Consider the following 18,967-nt stretch of genomic DNA (forward strand, 5'->3'; position numbering starts at 1 on the left):
CTATATTCAGATGCTATGAATTGAACTAAAACAGAATAAACTACATTATATATATGAAAAATACGGACTAAAACGATGAAAGTTGAAAGGACTACATTAAATCAACAAAAATACAGTAATTATACCTGTATGGTTGTATTCCCCTGGCTCATGGGAGATAGACGAATGGACTGACGCCGATTCTTTCTCGGTAGAGTAACAGCTCTTTCAAGTGATTTGGAGAGGGATAAACAGATAGAATAATGTCTGTAATAAAGGAATTTTGATGGTTATCCGTGCACAGACGGGATAACAACGCCAAGGAGCAAAAACGCTCTATACTCAGAGGGACAATTGAAGGATCTGTCCGCCACAAGAAAACTTCAAGCACTCACACTCTCATGAGAGAAGGAGGAGAAATGAGGGTAAAAAGGGAGGAAAAGAGGCTAGGAATCACTTGGGAGGGTCTCTCCACCCAAAATTCCTTGGAAAATGTGGGAGAGGACCCTCCTATTTATAGGGAGGGATCCCCTCTCTCTCCTGGCCATATAAGTCCTCCACGATGCCGTGGGGGACTTTTTCGCGGCGCCATGGGTGACGTCAGCAGACTGATGTCACACCCCCTCATGGCGCCGTGGAAATCCGGTACACGTCCCCACGGTGCCGTGGGAAGGAGTCCACGGCGCCGTGGGGGTGCAGTGCCATTTTTCCTTGTTTTTGGGCCTAAAATGGGCCATTTTGTGATCAGTATGGTTCTTGGTCTTATGGGTCAGGTATCTTGGGTCTAGAAGGAGGGAGTGTGCGTCGTCCATCGTCCATGTCCCGTTGTCATCATCGCCAATTAGGGGGGTGACAAAAATTAGTGTCTATAGTTTGCCCCTCTTTGGCCGAGGCCTGTGCCAACAGTTGAAGGGTAAAGACAAAAGACCCACTAATTTTGTCACCAAGAGCATGTACTGCTGACGCTTTACTCAAAGGCGACAGAGTTGCTAAAAACAGGCGGTTAATCGCGATGAAATCTTTCGATAATCCTCAAAAGAAAAACTCTGAAGAACCAAATCTTTATCTTGTGAGCATTGCTCAAACAATTTTTGAGGGTGATAAGGCACCGCTCGACCAAAGATCTAGATAAGGCACCACTCGGCCCACAAGATCAAATATGAGGGACTCCACTGGGATAGAATTTTGAGGGTGATAAGACACCACTCAACCGAAGATCTGAATAAGGCACCACTCGGCCCGAAGATCAAATTTGAGGGTGATAAGGCACCACTCAATCGAAAGTCAAACTTGGATGGTTATAAGGTGCTACTCGACCGAAACCATCAAGTTTGGAGGGTGATAAGGCACCACTCGACCGAAGATCTAGATAAGGCACCACTTGGCCCGAAGATCAAATTTGATGGTGATAAGACACCACTCAACCGAAAATCAAACTTGGATGGTTATAAGGTGCCACTCGACCAAAACCATCAAGTTTGGAGGGTGATAAGGCACCACTCGATCGAAAGTCAAACTTGGATGGTTATAAGGTGTCACTCGACCGAAACCATCAAGTTTGGAGGGTAATAAGGCACCACTCGACCGAAGATCTAGATAAGGCACCACTCGACCGAAGATCTAGATAAGGCACCACTCGGCCCGAAGATCAAATTTGAGGGTGATGAGGCACCACTCAATCGAAAGTCAAACTTGGATGGTTATAAGGTGCCACTCGACCGAAACCATCAAGTTTGGAGGGTGATAAGGCACCACTCGACTGAAAGTTAAACTTGGATGGTTATAAGGTGTTACTCGACCGAAACCATCAAGTTTGGAGGGTGATAAGGCACCACTCGACCGAAGCATTCAGTATTGAGGGATTTCACTGGGGATTTTTTTTTTTTTTTTTTTTTTTTTTTTTTCTTTATGTTCTTCTTTCTTTTCTTTTCTTTTCTTTTTTTTTTCTTGGTCCACGGCTCCGAGTGGGGGTCCGCACGGCCCCGCGTCCACGGCTCCATGCCAGACTTCACGGCTCCGTGGGCGAACCTCCACGGCGCCGTGGGTGCGATGGAGAGTCTATAAATAGAGGGCTCCCTCCCTCATTTCTTCACTCTCATTTTTGCTGCGAAGCTCTGCTGTTTTTGATTTTTGATTTCACTCCTTTTTATTTACTCACATCATGTCTTTCCGCCGCCAAGGATGCCAGTCTCACCGGGAGCCACCGCTCGGTACTACCGCTCACGATGCACGAGCTGCATGGTATCCTTTAGGGGTTACCTTAGCTGACACTGCCCGCCATGGTTGCCGCTCCATATGGGGCCAGGTCAGTACTCTTACTCTTTCCCTTTCAATTTATGCATTTTATTTATATTAGCTTCATACCTCACCGCATAGATTCGAAGTAATGTCCCTAGATTCTGCCCCAAGCACCTAATGGCACGCAAACCTAGGTAACACCTCTAGATATCATCCTAGGCACCTAGTGGCACGCAAATCAAAGCGAGGCCATCAGACACTTCCCTAAGGGTCTTTTGGCATGCCAATCTAGGTAATGCCTCTAGATACCACCTTAGGCATCTAGTGGCACACAAATCAAAGCAAGGCCATCAGACACCACCCTAAGTGTCTTTTGGCATGCAAATCTAGGTGACATCTCTAGATACTACCCTAGGCACCTAGTGACACGTAAATCAAAGCAAGGCCATCAGACACCACCCTAAGTGTCTTTTGGCACGTAAATCTAGGTAACGCCTTTAGATACCACCCTAGGCACCTAGTGGCACGTAAATCAAAGCGATACCATCAAACACTATCTTAAGTGTCTTTTGGCACACAAATTGAGGTAACATCTCTAGATACCATCCTAGGCACCTAGTGGCATGCGAATCAAAGCGATGCCATCAAACACTACCCTAAGTATCTTTTGGCACGTAAATCTAGGTAACACCTCTAGATAACATCCTAGGTACCTAGTGGCACGCGAATCAAAGCGATGCCATCAAACACTACCCTAAGTGTTTTTTAACACGCAAATCTAGGTAATGCCTCTAGATACCACCCTAGGCACCTAGTGGCACGTAAATCAAAGCGATGCCATCAAACACTACCCTAAGTGTCTTTTGGCACGTAAATCGAGGTAACACCTTTAGATACCATCCTAGGCACCTAGTGGCACATAAATCAAAGCAAGGCCATCAGACACTACCCTAAGTGTCTTTTGGCATGCAAATCGAGGTAATGCCCCCTTTTTACAGTTTCTCTCTCTCTCTCTCCTTTTTACTATTTATTTAATTGTTGTCCCAATTATTTTGGCTAACCATTTGCCTTGTTTTTCTTTGCAGGGCAGCCCCCTTCCTTCGCCCAAGAAGTATTATGGGCTGGAGGCTGTTTCAAAGTGGTACCGCACACTCTGCCCGGCTGTACAGTTGCGGGTGGTTCGGACCGGGTTGGGACACATCGCCTCATCCCTAGCCTGCGAGTTGGACAGCCTGACTGCGAGGGCTCTGATAGAGAGGTGGTGGCCAAGCACCCATACGTTTCACCTTCCCTTTGGTGAGGCGACGGTCACCCCCCTAGATTTCTACATGATCACGGGATTACCCTTTGGTGGGGTACCCATGACACTAACTCCGGAGGAGAGGGTTATAGCTTCGACGGAGTCGTCAGAGTGCCTGGAGTATTACAGGCAGTAGTTGGGGATTGCCGTTATAGGGAGAGAGATCCCCGCGTCGGTCCTGAGGGGTACCTGGGATGAGAGGGTCGTTACAAACCAGTTGCCATGCGTCCTTCAGGATCAGTAGGCTCGATGCTTCCTCCTCTTCTTGCTGGCGGAGGTGATCTTCTGCGATATGACGGGTACGGTGACAGCCGATGCCGCATATGTTCGCTTCTTTGAGCACTTTGACGTGGCCGCGGGCTACGATTGGGGGGGTTCGGTGTAAGCCTACTTCCTAGATATGCTAGACTATCTGGTTGTGGGGTTGCTGAACCTGATCGGATGCTGCTACCTCCTATGGGTTAGTTCTCTCAACTTTGCCTTTCTCTCTTTCCCTTTTTTATTTTTATCTCATTCTTATTTATTTGAGCTCATTTATGATTATCTATTACAAATGTGGAGCTATGAGAACCTTCGGTTCTGGGTCCCCACTTTCAGACCTGGGGATGACCCCAGAACCACTTTTCCTCGGACTACGCGATGGCGTAAGTCCCATTTGCTCAGGAGCGGTTGCCATAAGGACCTTGGGTCCATTCGCGGCCTCCTGAACGAGCTGCAGCCTACCGAGGTAAATCTAAAGTGGTTGTTTATCTTATTTTCTCTTTTCTTCTCTTTTTTTGTTTTGCCTTAATCCTGACTCTTACTTGACAGGCTTCTCTCCGCCCTTATTTGGGGGAGATGATTTTAGAGCCAGACCTGTTTGACAGGGCCTCAGCTCTCTCCACTCGTAGGGTCCTCTTCGAGGGCCCATGGGGGTTTGCCTTTTATTTGGGAGAGCGAGTGTCCCTGCAGTGGTCTGAGGCTCGCTTGGTGCCCTGCCCTCGTCCTGCTCGGGTCCATCAGCCAGCCTTGATGGATCGGGATGAGATCGAGCACTAGAGGGTTGGTGAGCCTGCGACTGGGCTGGTGCTTGCCGAGATGGACTATACCAACTTCCTTCTCCGAGAGACAGTCTGTGTCCCCCTCACCCGCGAAGGGCCTCAGGTGAGATTTTCTCCATTTTTCCCTCTTCTCCTCAGATTGTTAAGCTAGCTTTTATCTTGATTTGTTTCTTTTCTTGACAGTTTCCAGGTCGCCCCATGATTTCAGGGGTCTATGGTGGTGGGAGCTCTTCTCGTGCCTCCCGAGTAGGGGAGGTGGAGTCAGGTGTTGGGGCTTCTGGAGAGGTTCTAGCCCTGCGGATTGCTGGTCCAGATGACCACATTCCAGGGTATCATTCGTGGTTTATTCACCACCATGAGCCTAGGATGGTTGAGGTCATCTTACCACCTCCTCGGGCTACAGACACGGACCTAGGCCTCCCTCTTCCTTATGATGGGGTAAGCACATCCAACTTTCCTAACTTCATCCCTTATTTTTCAAATTCTTGACATCTTGGATGATTATCATGTTTAGGCGGATGCGAGCCGATACGCCGACATGAGGTGCATGATGGCGAGCATGGATGAGACGATCATCTAGCGCGTAGACGCGGGTCATAGGATGGTAATGCTTCATCTCTTTCCCCCCCCTCTCTCTTTTTTTTTATTATTTTTTTTTTATTCATGCTTATCTTTTGATTTTCCTCTCTCTCTCTTTCTTTTTTTTTTTAGAGGGTTGAGCTCGACCATTGCCGGAGAGAGATTGAGAGACTCAGGCTTGCAAATGAGTAGCTGCAGCTCAACCTTACATGGGCTGAGGTCGAGAGGGATGCCCTGATGGCGTCCCAAAGCAAAGAGGGGGAAGGCTTGGATGTTGACGATTACTCCCCTGAGTCGTGACCGCTCCTCTTCTTTTTTGTTTTTGTTCTTTTTTTTTCTGAAGTATTGTTTTTGTTCTTTTTTTTTGTTTATACATTTTGGTATGGATTCTGGTGCAATTTTTGTGTACACTTTTCTTCTTCTTCTTTTTTGTACACATAAACGAATTGTTTATGAATTCATTGGATATTTCTTTCTTTGAAATGCACATAAGACTCCATCCCTTTCCTTCGAAGCACAAATTCCATTGGTAAATGGTTTCATTACATGAGAAAGGGCAGAGAAATTGAGAAAGGACAGACAAATAAGTAAAGATAGGAACATCAAATTGATATCACTTATTTGTAACATTTTTCGGATAACAGAATCACCCCTTCTTGTGTCAACATCTCTAGAGTTATGAAATTCTCCAACTTAGGCTGTTCCTGCCTTGGAGATACTAAGGAAGGGATATAAAAACTGGTGTGAGTTAAACCCATGAATCTCACATAATTGTACCCTGATGTTTCTGATTTTTCTATCTCGGCCTTCATCCAAGGGTAGTTCCATTGGATTTCTTGGACATCTCTCTCCTCCAAATATTTCTTCCAGTCTTGGACCTTGTGGAATTCTGACTTTTCCCTTTTTATTTGATAATGCATAGGCCGGTGGTGAGGATACGGAATTGGTGTTACCAATTTTAGTTTTTCCATCAACCACATTTGGAACACCGCCGGAGATCCATAAAGGTAGTCTGTTCCGTATTTCTGAGACTGCCTCATGGTATCAAACCCTTTGAATGTTTCTACTAAAATGGTAGGAGCGATGTCGCATCCTTCTTCAATTTGTTTAACCACTTCTACAATTATTGGAGACATGCCTTTTCCCGGAGATGCTAACAAGTACCTCCCAATCATACAGAATAAGTACACCTACTTTCTGCGTTGGATCTGTCTTTCTTCTTCAAATCTATTGTTGTTGAAGATCTTCACAACTTTCAACGCATCCACCTTGTCATAATTGAGAACTTGCTTTAACTCTTTCTTATTCATGGCAAAGAAATCTTCCAAAATTTTGAAAAGCTGTTCTTTCTTCATAGTTGGGAGGAACAACTTTCCTCGAGGGGGTGACATCATGCAAGCCCAGAATTCTTCAATGGTCGGAGCCAACCAGACTTTTCCGAAGCAAAATGCATGCAATTGGGAGTTCCAGCATTTCGTCACTTCCCTTAGCAAGCCATGATGGAGCTTGAAGCAACCGATTCTTCCCAATACCGTCAAATGGTGATCCTCTAGAAGTGTAGGCTCATCCACATTCATCCGGAGAGTCCACTGGCGCAATTGTTCATCGAGTCTTTCTTTCTTTGGTCCCCTCATACTACCTGCATCAAAGATTGGGTTAGCATTTTGCAACATATAATGAATAAATCCTTTGTTAATAACCAGCTCTAGATGACTCTACTCCTAAGCTAGGTCAAGGAATAGAAGGCCAAATGGCAAGATTTACCCATGTGTGCAAGGGATGCCAGTTGGCGGAATTTATGGGAAGAAACCAACACAATGCCCTCTCTTTATATATATATATATTTTTTATTATTATTTTTTTTTGTTTTTTGTTTTTTTGAGACCGTACCCAAATACATCGACTTGCCTACGTATCCCTTCGGAGGAATCAGGTCAAACGTAGTTCAAATTGCTTCACATATCTCAGACAAAATACTTCTTTAGCTGGTCCATATTGACCAATCCCCGAAGATCTTCTCCATCAAGATCAGAGAGTTGGACCGCCTGTCCTGGCAATATGGTCTTGACTTTGTAGGGTCCACTCCAATTGGGTCGGAACTTTCCTCTTGGGTCGTGGATTGGAGCTCGCTGCTCTCTAAGGACCAAATCTCCTTCTTCAATGTTTCGAGTGCGGACACCCTTATTGAATGCCCTAGCCATTCTTTGTTGATATTTCTTGAGGTTGTCCATGGCCTTCATCCTTTTCTCATCCAGGAGATTGAGCTCTTCGTATCTGGCCCTTACCCATTCCCCTTCTGGCAATTGACTATCGAGTAAGACTCAAAGAGAAGGGACCTGAATTTCTATCGGCAATACGGCTTCCGTCCCATATACCAGAGAATATAGGGTAGCTCTGGTAGAGGTTCGGATGGATGTCCGATATGCCCATAAGGCTAGTAGAAGTTTCTCTGCCCAGTCATTACGTGTGTCTGCCATCTTTTGCAATATGACCTTCATATTTTTGTTGGCTGCTTCTACTGCTCCATTAGTCTGTGGCCGGTAAGTAGTAGACTTATGCCTCTTAATGCCAAATTGGTTACAGAGTTCTTTCACTTTTCCCCTGAAATGCAGGCCTTGATCTGAAATCAACTGTTGTGGCACACCGTATCTGCAGATGAGATTCTCTTTTATGAACTTTGCCACCTTGGAAAAAGTTAAAACTTCATAAGATTGAGCCTCCACCCATTTTTGTGAAATAGTCGATGGCGACTAACACGAATTGGTGTCCATTTGAAGCCTTTGGAGTTATTGTACCAACTACATGAATTCCCCAGGTAGAAAATGGCCAAGGGGCATTAAATGAGTGTAACTCTGTCGATGGAATATGAATGATGTTGGCAAATATCTGGCATTATGACATCGCCTCACGAAGGCAGCACACTCAGCTTCCATAGTGACCTAATAGTATCCCATCCTGAGAATTTTCTTGGCCAGCATCCTTGCATTCATGTGTGGTCCACATATTCCTTGATGGATTTCTTCCATAATGATTTGAGCCTGATCCTCATCTACACATAATAGTTGGATACCATCATAAGACCTCTTATACAACAAGTTTCCTTGGAGGATGAATTGAGTAGCATATTTTGGCAAATGCCTCTTCTCTCTTTCTGAAAACTCTTCAGGGTACCTCCTTTCCTTGATGTAGTTGACCACTGGAGCATACCAAGGCCTTCCATCCTCAGTGAGTGTATTGACTGGTTCTCTATATACTGGGCGGGTCCTTCTTTCTATTAGGAAGGGCTGGATCTTGTCCTGACTATCACATTCTACCATGGACGCCAAAGTGGCTAAAGCATCGGCAAACCGGTTGCTATCCCTGGGTAGATACTCAAAAGAAATTTCCTTGAAGCATTGGGTCAGTTGTTCCAGATAAACTTGGTAGGGCTTCAGCTTCTCATCCTTAGTCTTCCACTTTCCTTATGTTTGACAGATCACAACAGAGGAATCTCCGTAAACTTTAATTTTGTCAACCCCTACAGACAGAACCATTTCTAACCCAATAGCATAAGATTCATACTTTGCTATGTTATTGGTACAACTAAATTCCAATCTAAAGGCCATTGGCAAGTAAAAATCCTCTGGGGTTATCAATAATACCCTTGCGCCAAATCCTTTTTGATTGGCGGCTCCATCAAAGTACAATTGCCACTCTTTAGTCGGTTCGACTTCTATGGAGTGTAAATCTTCATCTGGGAAGAGGTCCTCTGTTGCTCGGGTATCATCCTCTGAGGGAAATGCTGCTAGATGCTCAAAGATTGCCCACCCTTTCACAGACTTTTGACTGACATAAGTTATGTGTTCAATTCTAATAATAACAACAACCACCTAGCCATTCTCCCTGTCAATGCTGGTTTCTCAAAGAGGTACTTAATTGGATCCATTCGAGAGATCAACCTGACGGGATGTGACACCATGTAGTGCCTCAGGCACTTAGTTACCCAAACCAGAGATGTACATGTCTTGTCTACTGAAGCATATCAAGTTTCATACTCGAGGAATTTCCTTCTTACATAGTAGATTGCATGCTCTTCTCCATTCGCCTTGCCAACTTGGGCCATCATTGATCCGACCGCTGTTTCTCCTACTAACAAATATAGGAGCAAAGGTTCACCGCATATTGGAGGGACAAGTATAGGAGGAGAAAGTAGATACTTTTTTATTTTCATAAAGGGATCTTGACATTTCTCATTCCATTCTTTCGGCTCTTTCTTCCTTAGGAGTTTGAAGATAGGTTCACAAGTGGATGTCAACCGGGATATGAATATGCTAATGTACTGGATGTGGCCCAAAACCCTCGTACCTCTATTTCTGTTTGGGGTGGTGGCATTTCTGTGATGACATTACATATATGAAAAATACGGACTAAAACGATGACACTTGAAAGGACTACATTGAATCAACAAAAATGCAGTAATTATACCTATATGGTTGTATTCCACTGCCTCAGGGGAGATAGACGAATGGACTGACGCCGATTCTTTCTCGGCAGAGTAACGACTTTTTCAAGTGATTTGGAGAGGGCTAAACAGACAGAATAATGTCTATAATAAAGGAATTTTGATGGTTATCCGTGCACAGACGGGATAACAACATCAAGGAGCAAAAGCGCTCTATACTCAGAGGGACAATCGAAGGATCTATCCACCACATGAAAACTTTAAGCACTCACACTCTCATGAGAGAAGGAGGAGAAATGAGGGTGAAAAGGGAGGAAAAGATGCTAGGAATCACTTGGGGAGGGTCTCTCCACCCAAAATTCCTTGGGAAATGTGGGAGAGGACCCTCCTATTTATAGGGAGGGACCCCCTCTCTCTCCTGGCCAGATAAGTCCTCCACGGTGCCATGGGTGACGTCAACAGGCTGATGTCACTCCCTCTCATGGCGTAGTGGAAATCTGGTACACGTCCCCACGGTGTCGTGGGAAGGAGTCCACTGCGCCTTGGGGACGCAGTGCCATTTTTCCTTGTTTTTGGGCCTAAAGTAGGCCATTTTGTGATCAGCATGGTTTTTGGTCTTATGGGTCAGGTATCTTGGGTCTAGAAGGAGGGAGTGTGCGGCGTCCATTGTCCATGTCCCATTGTTATCATCGCCAATTAGGGGGGTGACAAAAATCAGTGTCTACAATAGGCCATAAACAAAATGAAAAATGATACCAAAAAGACCCTAAAGTATCTATTTTTACCATCACTTGGTTCCACTGTTGATGGAAACCTCTCCTTTGGCTCGGTATATGGTGATTGCAAACAATGACAGTGCAGGTAGTAGCATGGTTTTTTTTTTTTACCTATATCTCAGATATGAGCGGGTAGACATAACAGGGTATTAGATTTTGGAGCGGGAAAATGTTGCAAATGGATGGTCTACTAGAGGAATTAGTAGATGTTAAGGAATACAAGTTCAATCCAAACTCTTTTGAATTTGAATGTTAAATGTTAGAATTCAAATCCATTTGAATTCAACGTAAGACTAGATCAAACCTCTTATCTTGTCTCTTCCTTAAAGATAGGAGAGTTTTGTGTACTCCAAACTCTATCATCTTCTGAGTTTGAAATTGTAACCGTATTGTTTATAAATACAAACACATCTCACCTCGTTGAATGAGGCAAGAGAACACAACCATATCTCATTCTTTACATGGTATCCGACGACCAGAGGATCTCCTCCACTATGAGTTCCTCTTCTGTTGCATCTCTTCCTCACTTCCTATTCCCAATTTTCAGCATCACATTACCAAGTTATCCACCGATAACTATCTCTCATGGAAAACTCAGTTTTTTCCTTTACTGCGCAGCTATGATCTTCTCTATTTCGTTGATGGAACCACGACAGCTCCACCAGCCTTCATTCTTCCAGAGGAGTCTGCAATCCAACATCTGAAGGCATTGTTGCAACCTCTGATCCCTCGTCCACCACTTCACCAACTCTTGTTGCTAATCCAGCACACGCCGAATCGATAAGGAAGGACCAACTAGTTATGAGTTGGCTCCTAGCTTCTCTCACGCCTGAAGTACTACCATACGTGCTACGTCTCACAACAACAACTGAAGTTTGGGCTGCACTCCAGACTGCATTTGGAACTCTCTCTCATACTAGCATTCTCCAATTTCACATGCAACTACAGAATACCACCAAGGGCGAGAAATCTGTCTCCACATATTTGCATGAAGTAAAGTACATCTACGATCAACTCTCTGCTGCAAATAAACCCATCTCCAGTGCAAAACTAAATGCAATTGTATTTCACAATTTAGGTGAAGATTAAAGAAGTGATAGCGGTTCTTGCTATCAAAACTGAACCAACTCCTTTTCATGAGCTTCACAGGTTGCTGATTAGCCACGAGCTGCATCTAAAAATAGCTCAGACCATTGTTGATGCAAATCTTTCACATTCTTTAACAGGTCCAGCAAAGGGTGCATACCAGCAGCCCCTATCACCATTACCTTCATCACAGCAAGGGTTGCTACCTACTCCACAATAGGGCTTTCAAACCTTGCAAAACAGTAATGCAAATCAGGTGACTCGTCATCAGGGTCAGCGCAACAAGAGGGGGGACCGTTGTCAAATCCATGGCAAGTATAACTATACTACCAATAGGTGCTATTTTTCGTTCCTCCACTTCCTCCACTTCCTCCACGTCAGCACAACAACCTGCAGCAAACATGGCCGGTTTTCTTCCAGCTCCATCAATGAAAGATTGGTACCCTGATACACCAGCAACCAACCATATTACACCAGATCTCTCACTGCTTCAGCAGTCTTCTGGTTACTTTGGTAATGATAAACTCCGAGTCGGCAATGGGATGGGTTTGCCTATCACCAGTGTTGGCTCTTCCCCATTTATTTCCCCTTCCAGTAAGAATTTTCATTTTTCTAATCTTCTTCATGTCCCTACCATCACTAAAATCTTTTGTCTGTTCATCACTTTACAAAGGACAATTCTTGCTTCTTTGAATTTCACCCCTATCATTTTTTTGTGAAAGACCAAGTGACGAAGGCGTCGCTGCTCCAAGGGTCCCTTAAAGATGGATTGTACGGCCTCACCAGCCTTCATTCACCTCTACTCAAAGAAGCCAACAATGTATCCATTGATGCATGGCATGCCCGTTTAGGCCATCCCAATAATCGTATTGTTCGCAGTATCATTAGGTGTCATACATTACCTTGCTCTTCCAAAATCTCAAGTACTTGTTCTTCATGTTTTAAGGGAAAGTCACATAAGTTTTACTTACCACAAATTGGTAGAATTAGTACTGAACCTTTGGAATTAATATTTAGTGATGTATGGGGACCAACTCCCATTTCTTCTACCCATAATCATCTTTATTTTGTGTTTTTTATTGATCACTGCTCTAAATTTACATGGCTTTATACTATTTCTAATCATTCTGATGTTCTCTCTATATTTCTCCAATTTAAAACTATGGTAGAACGTCAGTTCTCAAAATCCATTAAAGCATTTCAATCTGATTGCGGTGGGGAATACAGAGAATTGAATACAATATTGACTAAATATAGTATAGTACATCGTGTTGCCTACCCCCATGCGCATGAGCAAAATGGGGCTGCAGAGCATAAAATACGTCATATTGTTGACAATGGCCTCACTCTTCTGGCACATGCCTCCCTTCCCTTGAAATTTTGGCACTACTCTTTTGAAACAGTTGTATTTTTTTATTAATAGGTTACCAACACTGGTTATCAAAAATATTTCACCTTTTGAAAAATTAATTGGGACAAAACCTAATTATAAGTTTCTTAAGGTTTTTGGATGTGCTGCCTATCCTTTGCTTCATCCTTATAACAAAACTAAATTTTCTTTTCGGTCCTCACCTTGTGTGCTTTTAGGTTATAGTCCTAATCATATGGGCTATAGATGTCTTGATCTCTCGTCAAATCGAATGTACATTGCTCGCCATGTAAATTTCATAGAATCGGTTTTTCCATATGCTACTCACACAACCATCAATGCATCTCAACCGAATGACTGTTCACCATGGCTTACTATTTCCACAAGCCCCAATTTATCTGCAGAGACCGATGGTGTAGCTGGCTCAAACCCAGGTATTATTATCCCTACTCGGTTAGGGCCTTCACTTTCATCTCCTTCTTTGCCCTTACCCTCTCTACCTCAATCCCCCTCTCCACAATTGCCATCTCCCCAGCCTACAATCCCAACCCCATTATTTCCTAATGCTGTTGTTTCAGGAGTTTTACCAATTGTACAAGATCCAGGAGCACCTTTGACATCTGCCCCTACTATCCAAAGACCACAAATGACACATGCCATGCAACTTCGGTCCAACCCAAAGCCCTCTAGTCGATATCCCCTCCCATTAGCTTTTATTTCACAAAAAGGCTCAAATGAAAGGGAACCGACATGTTACACAGAGGCTGCAAAATATCCCGAATGGAATGATGCCATGTTACAGGAATTTAATGCTTCGCTTTGAAATGGCACGTGGAGCTTGGTCTCTCCTTCACCCAAGCAAAATGTAGTTGGGTCGAAATGGGTATTTCGTATAAAAAAAAAGGCAGATGGAACTATTGAAAGGTACAAGGCCCGGTTAGTGGCCAAGGGGTATAACCAACAGGTTGGTATTGACTATACTGAAACGTTTAGTCCAGTTGTGAAACCTACTACCATACGTATAGTGCTCTCTTTGGCAACAACCAGAAACTGGCCCTTGAGTCAATTAGACATTAGTAATGCTTTTCTTCATGGCACACTAACTGAAGATGTGTATATGTCTCAACCATCAGGTTTCACAGATCCAGACAAACCACACCATGTCTACAAGCTCCACAAATCCCTATATGGGTTAAAACAAGCCCCACGGGCCTGGTTTCAAAGGTTGAGTTCCTACTTGCTCACCATTGGTTTTGAAGGCTCCAAAACAGATACATCACTATTTATCTCCAAGAATGGTGATAACTGTCTATACATTCTAGTATATGTTGATGACCTTGTCATTATAGGTTCTACAACTACTTTGGTCCAACAGGTGATTCACTCTCTCCGTACTGAATTTGCAATACGAGACCTAGGGTCCCTTCACTATTTCGTAGGCGTGGAAGTGCTCTCCCATCCAAAGTGGTTGCTTTTATCCCAACAAAAGTACATCCATGACTTATTGCTACGTATGGATATGGAGAGTGCAAAACCGGCTCATAATCCTATGGCGTCTTCGACTCGGTTATCCAAGAATGATGGTGAACCTATGACAGATAGCACTCTGTATCGTAGCACTATTGGGCATTGCAATATGGCACTCTTACCAGGCCTGATATTTCCTTTTCGGTGAACAAAGTATGTCAATACCTTCATGCTCCAACAGATACACACTGGCAGGCAGTCAAACGCATACTGCGTTGTCTCAAATCCACCATTTACCATGGACTTTTTATATCACAAACTTCAACTAACCGGTTCATGGCCTTTTCGGATGCTGACTGGGCCGGGTGTGTTGACGATAGAAGATCTACTGGTGGTTTTGCAATTTACATGGGTGAAAATCTCATATCATGGTCAGCTCGCAAACAACCCAGCATTGCACGCTCTTCAACAGAATCTGAGTATCGTGCCATAGGCAATGCAACAACAGAACTCATCTAGATCTCATCTCTCTTGAAAGAACTTTATGTTCCACAGACAGAGTCACCAGGGTTATGGTGTGATAATTTGGGACCGACTTATTTGACGGCAAATCCGTTATTTCATGCCAGAACTAAGCATATAGAGGTGGACTTTCACTTTGTTTGCCACCTTGTGACTAAGGGTCTCTTGACTGTTAAGTTCATCTCAACAAAGGACCAGATAGATGATATTTTAACAAAACTGTTATCAACGGTTCGGTTTATCTTTCTGCGCGACAAGTTGAAGCTCTGCAAGTGCGCCTCTTCCACTTGAGGGGGCTGTTAAGGAATACAAGTTCAATCCAAACTCTTTTGAATTTGAATGTAAAATGTTAGAATTCAAATCCATTTGAATTCAACGTAAGACTAGATCAAACCTCTTATCTTATCTCTTCCTTAAAGATAGGAGAGTTTTGTGTACTCCAAACTCTATCATCTTCTGAGTTTGAAATTGTAACCATCTTGTTTATAAATACAAACACATCTCACCTTGTTGAATGAGGCAAGAGAACACAACCATATCTCATTCTTTATAGTGGAGATGGGTGACCTGAATAGATATGGAGGCTACTTGTGATCATTTGAGTTGGCATTTGCATTCAATTGAAGTATTCAGGGTTTGAAATAGATCTTTTTCTTTATGCATGTCTGTAAACCTTGGGAGAATTTATATCCAACTATATTATTATGCCATCACAAATATCTACCATGTGACACATTGAGGGTATATATATCCTTGAATTTGGGATTAAAGTTTGGCATTTGGCCAATTCTAAACCATTTTCTAAGTATGTATACATACAGTCGATGCCGGTCTATTGATACCCTCTAGAGCCTGCCAGTGAAATAACTTTTTTCCTAAAGCTTCTAAAACAATTTTTTTTAGATAGGTAGGCCTCAATGAGAGTTAAACTCATGAACTCTTAACTGTGAGGTGTTGGTCCTTACTCCTTAGCAACTGAACTACCTTCTTGGGATAAACAAAAATTTTTTTGTTTATAAATCAAATGTATCTTAATTTATCTATTGCCAAAATTTATTATGCCTAAATTTTTTTTATTATTTTTTGTTATGATTAAATTTTCAAGTTTCCCTCCTCTCAAAGTTTTCTGTCCATGGTCTTGCATTCTGATCTGAAAGTCTCAAAATTTGTTCCAAAATCAGCAATTTATGTTGTTTCTAGAGCCAACCACATGGTAAGTTATATTCTGACCTAAAAAATGTATGGCTTAGGTTCTTCACAAAAAATACATCTCCTTAATTAAATAAAACTTCAGGACATCAAATTTCTAATTGATTTGTTTTTTATTCAAAAAAAATTCTAAAATTCCAATTTATGTTAGGAATGTAAAAGAGGAAGGTTTGAGGCTTTTTTTTCTTGGGTGCATCTGTTTGTAACCATACATTTTTTCCCTCTATAAGTTCACTTGCCAGTTACTTAAAAGGGGGTAAATATGCAAATTTAACATCTTCTTCCTTATTCCTCCTCATAACGCCCTTTTTTTCCTCCCAACTCCAGTTCCGATGATTCAGATTCACACACTGCCAAAAATCCGACGACCTCCGTGCTGCATCTTAACACCAGTGACAGCGCCATCCAGAATAGTTGCGGCATCACCACCGGCTAGATTCTTAATAGTTGAAACTGGAAAGTAATTAAAAATGAGAACCGACGATACGAGAGATGGACGAAATGGACGAGGTTAGGAAATTGAACACCATTGGTGTCTGTTGGTAATCTCGATTACAAAAAGTGAACTTGGAAATTGCAAACTCCATGACCTTTCCTTCATATAACGTTTCCATGTCAACCTCTTCTATTTCCAACTTTTTATTTTTGTTTTTTAATTTCCATAACTCTTCACTGATTTAACCCTTGCAGATTAAACCCCTTTTTCAGGTTCTTTTATTTCTAGAAGGAAAAATTCCAGCATTTCCATGACTCTTCCCAAATTTAGCCCCCCCTAGATTAATCCCCTTTTACCTTTTTGGAAGATAGAGGAGTGAAACAATCAACCTATTGATATTGGAAGACTCAAAAGATTCTTCAAATGTATAATTTGCAGGTCATATGGTATTCATATGTATAGGAAGAAGCCACAAGATGAATAAAAATTCGCAATTTTAGAGACAGCCTCTAAAGGACCCCACCAAATTTTATTTTTTTTAGGTCTTTATATTTTAGAAGGCAAAGTTTCATAGCAATTATAGAGGGGAAATTTCATTAATAGAGAAAATCGAAGTAATCCAGGGCGGTGATGAAGTCTTTACACAGGAGCAAACTAGCCTTTAAGGATATATATTATTGGTAGAGTGAGGAGAGAGGGGAAGGGGGAGCCAGAGTCAGTGCCGGCAAGGGAAGGGAGGGAGAGGTGAGGTAGCTGGAGAGCCAGACGAAGAGTGAGGAGAACAAGGAGCCGGATATGGAGAAGAAGGAAGAGGGAGAAGTTCGGAGAGGGTAAGTGGGGGGAAATTACAGAAAACCACTCAAATAAAAAAGATGGATAACAAATATAGCTATGGTTAAAAAAGAAAAGAAAATATGGTTGCAACCATCAGTTGTAACCACCTTGTTACAAACAGCTTTCCCCGGTATAAACTGTTTTATACCGGGAAGATTGAGATGTAGTGGGATGAGAAGATAAAACGAGAAGTGCTCATTAATTGTTGAAGTACAAATCAAACTTCCTATTACCTTAAAAAAAAATCCAAAAACTAAAAACAAAACTATGGCATCATCGCCAAAGAGAAATGCACCTTAATTGTTTGGATAGAAAACAAAGGAAAACAAAAAAAGTCCAAACCCACCATCTAATCCTAATTTGCTTCAAGGCATTTGTCACTCATCCGTTCTCACCATCTAATCTTAATGTTCTTCTTTCATTTGTTCGAGTACAAATCGAAGCTCCTATTATTATCCAAAAAGAATATAAAATCTCTAGCAGCAGAGTCTAAACCAGGGTTTTAGTAAGCGACATCGGTCTCTGTCAATTCCAATCAAGATTGGCCTTATCGCCGGTCTGGATCAGTCTTGTTTTCTTCAAAAAAAAAAACCAAAAACAAAAACTTTAGTTTCCCTCCTTATTTTTTAGCCAAGATCACGTTCATGTACGAAAACGGCTCCCAGCCATTCAGATGGAATCCACTCTGTGGGACTCAAATGGAGTGGATTCCTCACAGCCGTTCTCATACGTTCACGTACATGAACGTGAGCCCAACTCCTTATTTTCCCCATTTCAGTTTATATTTTCTTGACGGCACGGTCTTCTGGCTTATTTTTTCCATTGTAAATTAAATCTGTTATTTTTTTAGAATGAAACGGTCATAAACGAGAATTGAGGTTTTGAACCAAAAAAAAAAGGAGAAATGAAATTGGGGTGTTTTCGGAAGTACACTTTTATTTTCTTCTTAAGTGGAATGACCAATAACTAACTATGGGGATTAAGTAAATCTTTTTAAAATAGAAACTAGTGGGTGTAAAACAAATTTGAAACCTACCTATCTTGTAATTTCAATTCTTATCTAGTGGGTCTAAGAAATTATCCCTTTTTTTTTAACGCATTTCTTGAGTTGTCCTTTTCGTTTGCAATTACTTTTTTGGGCGGGAAATATTTGTTGAGCTCAAAGAATTTTGGATTGTGTATGTATAAGTTAGATACAACGTTGAGATATCTTTTTTTTTTTTTTTTGGTAAAAAGAGTTTTATTATGAAAATGTGAAAGTTCAAGGCTAAGGGTTACATAATTCAATAAGCCATGGATCCGAAATGGGCCACACTCCGAAGCAGATAAATTAATTCTATGAATATGGAAAGAGACATCCACAGGGATAGTAGAATTAAGCAAATAAGAGTTCCACTCAGAGTTAGAAATAAATTTATCAACCTTATCAGACAAACCAACAGTATTTGGAGATGGAATAGAACACCCTGGGAGAGATGGAATCCAAGGATCAGTCCCAAAAAAAATTTGATTTCCCATTTCGGATCCATGGCTTGTTGGTGGTGTTCCCCGGCTAAATTGAAAAATTCACCACTAAACTTGCTGCTAGATCCCTGTCTTCTTTAAATCCATCCTTTAATTTATTTATTTACACTTGGTGGAAATTCTTTTGGAAACTTAAATTACATCCCAAATTTAATTCGTTTTTCTGG

This window comes from Telopea speciosissima, chromosome 4, assembly GCF_018873765.1.
Source record: "Telopea speciosissima isolate NSW1024214 ecotype Mountain lineage chromosome 4, Tspe_v1, whole genome shotgun sequence".
Lineage (NCBI taxonomy): Eukaryota > Viridiplantae > Streptophyta > Magnoliopsida > Proteales > Proteaceae > Telopea > Telopea speciosissima.